Source organism: Trachymyrmex septentrionalis, unplaced genomic scaffold (assembly GCF_001594115.1).
Source record: "Trachymyrmex septentrionalis isolate Tsep2-gDNA-1 unplaced genomic scaffold, Tsep1.0 scaffold83, whole genome shotgun sequence".
Classification (NCBI taxonomy): Eukaryota; Metazoa; Arthropoda; class Insecta; order Hymenoptera; family Formicidae; genus Trachymyrmex; species Trachymyrmex septentrionalis.
The window spans coordinates 1,646,633-1,649,396 of NW_017306018.1; the positions used below are offsets into that span (position 1 = coordinate 1,646,633).

Consider the following 2,764-nt stretch of genomic DNA (forward strand, 5'->3'; position numbering starts at 1 on the left):
TTGAAAAATTAAGGAGATAACGAGAGATATTAAATTCCCATTAAATCTTTTGATACGCAACTATTAATTTCCAATTTACAGAAGCGCCCATAAATTAACAGTGAAATTATCAATAACGTCCCAGTTATATCGTCATTAAACATTTCCATGTAACATTCCCATGTTAACGTCGACAGAGCTTCTAAATGAAACAGTAATGGAACTATTGGGCATCCTGCTAACGTAACACGTGCAACGAAGTCGCGAGCGATTTCCTAAACACATCAGTGCCGTTTGGTGCAACAACCATGCAACTCGCATAATTAAAATCTATGCGGTATGAAACTACGTGGAAACTTTCGCTTTTCAATTATTTACACAGAACAACATAGGCAACTATGATGTTAAACAAACCTTTCCGATGATACATAGACAGCAAAGTGATCGATGCGAACTGAAAAATAATAACGTCACGACAAACTGAAGACAGTAAACAGAGAAACAGAAAAGACAATCGATACGTCAAGCAGCTCAAGCTTAAATCGCTTAAAGAGACATCAACATTTTCTTAAACGGAATACCGATATGTCTTCTCCAGCATCGAACGACTTTCGGTCGCGACTGCAACACTGAATGTATATTTCCCGCGTGTCTGGTGTCGAGGTCGACCGAGTCTCGCCGCGTGATCGTTTCAGCCGCGATCCTCGTCGGCACCTCCTGGACACATCCGGGGCACACCGAGGCGAGGGTGAGAAACACCCTCCTCCGATAACGCGCGGAAGTTGAGTTTTTTTCCGAAGGCACTTCCGGAGCGAAAGAGAGGAGAGGATGTCCCGGACGTACCGCCGTTCGCGGTCGCGGTCGGCGCACGAGTGCGCCGTCGAGCGTTCCGGTGCAGCCGGTTTCTCGACGGCGACGGCGACGGCGACGGCGTTGGGGAAAACGGAATAATTCTGCGCCCGAGCTGATCCGCCGCGCGCGATACCGCGTGCCATGTGCGTGCACGAGGGGACGTCCGGGTGGACGGGGAGGGGGACGAAGGACGGTGGAGTGGTGAAAACGAAGGGCAAACACGTAGGGTGCCACACGACTCCGTGTAATCCACTATTCCGAGACACGGAAGAAGTACGATGTGAGAGGAATAAGAAACGGAATGTAAAGCGCGATAAATATTCAGAATAATGGAACGCTTTTGCCTTCCACGATCTTCGAGAGATCGAGAGATGGATACGTGGTGGAAGAGAGAGAGAGAGAGAAACGGAATAATTTAAATATTCAGAGCAGCCGGTAATTTGCATAATTCGCGCGATGCTTACGGCGCTCGAGAAGTGGATTATAAAAATATACGGCGTAAGGAAAATATGGTGGAACGGGAATGTCCGGAATAGCCATCAGGTCTTTCGTGTGTACGCGATACATGCTCGAAAGTCAAGTGGCGATACGTGAAAACGAGACAGTGAAGAAACGAGGAACAAGATGTAAATATTACAGTATACCAGTGTATACGGCATACACTTTATATAATTTATTTACTCTGCACGAAAACCGATTGTGGAATATTATACGAGAGCGCAGAGCGAGAGGGATAAGAGATATAAGATAAACACTTGGACCCTTTTAGTTGACATGTCTAAATGGCTTCCCGTCCGGCGAGCCAGGGGTGGACTACCAGAAATGTTATTGCGTAAATTCTATCTACTTTCGGCATGGTACACGCTACAGTTATTCCGTGCCCTCCGGAGATGCAGCTGTACGGTTCGTCGCAGCGAAGGGTGATGGACGGCCGGGCGGGCTGTTTTCTCAATGTCACTGAATTCGTACACCATCTGCCTCCGGCGGAGTGTACGTCGTTCGCAATATAAGACAATGTCGAGGCACAAAGCTACAACTGACACCTTTCGCTCTTTTCTCCGAAGTCTCTAAAGCGAGTTCTTTGTTATTCGACTGGACTACACTAAAACTTTTTATCTCGCTTATGCGAATAAAACTTCAAGTATAAGTCCATTTCATTTTAAGTACAACAAATATAGGTACTAATTCAGCCAATAAAGAGGCCCATAGGCCTGGTTTTTTTATTATCTGGTTAACTTGTGGTTAACTTGTGGTTAAGCTTAACCTGACGTTTCATCCAATAGGCTTCATCCGTGACATCGTCATAAATGAAGCCTACTGGATAAAATTATTCATAATTTATCCTATATTTTTGTAGCCTTTCGTGTCCAACGTGAAATGATAACATCGATGAATTAATCAGTAAACAGAGCGGATTGTCGAATCGCTATCGCGGAATCGTTAATGTTATTTGATCATCTGTCTGAATAAACTTTGATTATCTGGTTTTAGGGATCTCGCGAGCGTTGTCACCGCTGCTTAATGTGCGCGCGAATCAATGATGAAACGCTAATCGCTACATCATCTCGCATTATAAATTTTATACGGCACATTTACATTTCGCCTTGTACATCTACGTAACTCTGCATAGCAAGAGAAGTTTTAGTGACATATAAAATATGTCAGTAAATTGAGAAGAGGAAGGATAAAAGAGTCGTTTTTCCTGGCGTCACGTTGCGTAATAAGTGTATTGTTTCACAGTCTTTCAAGAGTTTCATAGCTATTTAAATTTTTCCTAGACAAGACAAATTAAGTAGGTTAAAATTTTATTTTCCATTTTCCGTATAATCAGCGGAATTTTTACCTTTTAATAAAAACGTGTTGGTTCAAATTTATTTCCGAAACCAGTACCTTTCAAAATAAATACATTTGTTTAAACTGATTAAATCAAATA

At 43.2% G+C, this 2,764-nt stretch overlaps 1 protein-coding gene across 2 annotated transcripts in view; it reads right to left on the reverse strand.

Moving 5' to 3' along the window:
• Positions 1-844, reverse strand: part of LOC108754987 (serine/threonine-protein kinase 32A) — a 27,730-nt gene extending 26,886 nt beyond the window's left edge. The window contains exon 1 of one of the 2 annotated variants that reach the window (XM_018497684.1): positions 823-844. The gene's annotated coding sequence lies outside the window, so the exon portion shown is untranslated. Of the gene's footprint in view, positions 1-560 lie in introns of both variants that reach the window. The other variant, XM_018497683.1, reaches the window with a different exon arrangement.
• Between the last annotated feature and the right edge of the window lie 1,920 nt (positions 845-2,764).